This window comes from Pteropus alecto, unplaced genomic scaffold, assembly GCF_000325575.1.
Source record: "Pteropus alecto unplaced genomic scaffold, ASM32557v1 scaffold152, whole genome shotgun sequence".
Classification (NCBI taxonomy): Eukaryota; Metazoa; Chordata; class Mammalia; order Chiroptera; family Pteropodidae; genus Pteropus; species Pteropus alecto.
In genome coordinates this window covers 12315809-12316175 of record NW_006432227.1, presented here as the reverse complement: position 1 = coordinate 12316175, position 367 = coordinate 12315809, and the positions used below count along the sequence as shown (strand labels likewise).

Below are 367 nucleotides of genomic sequence, written 5' to 3'. Positions count from 1 at the left end.
GTCTACGGCCAAGCCACCCTGAACAAGTCCAATCCTGTTTGATCTCGGAAGCTAAGCAGGGTCGGGCCTGGTTAGTACTTGGATGGGAGACCACCTAGGAAGACCAGGTGCTGTAGGCTTAAAAAATATATAAAAAATAAGGGATTGTAAGCTGACAAGGTCCTTGCAATCTGCGAGGTCGACCAAGGGTTACCTCGCTTTAAAAAAAAAAAAGAAAAGAGGAAAAATATATTATCTATTAAATCAATATATAAGTCTCTCTCTAGAATGACGGTTTCATTAAAAAATGTGGAGGACTGCACCACGGATTAGCTCGTGCATTTCCTAAGGCTGCCATAACCATAAGTACCATGCACCCGTGGCTTAG

At 42.8% G+C, this 367-nt stretch overlaps 1 pseudogene; it reads left to right on the top strand.

Annotated features, from left to right (window-relative positions):
- Positions 1-119, top strand: LOC112475909 (annotated as a pseudogene).
- The last annotated feature ends 248 nt before the right edge of the window (positions 120-367 follow it).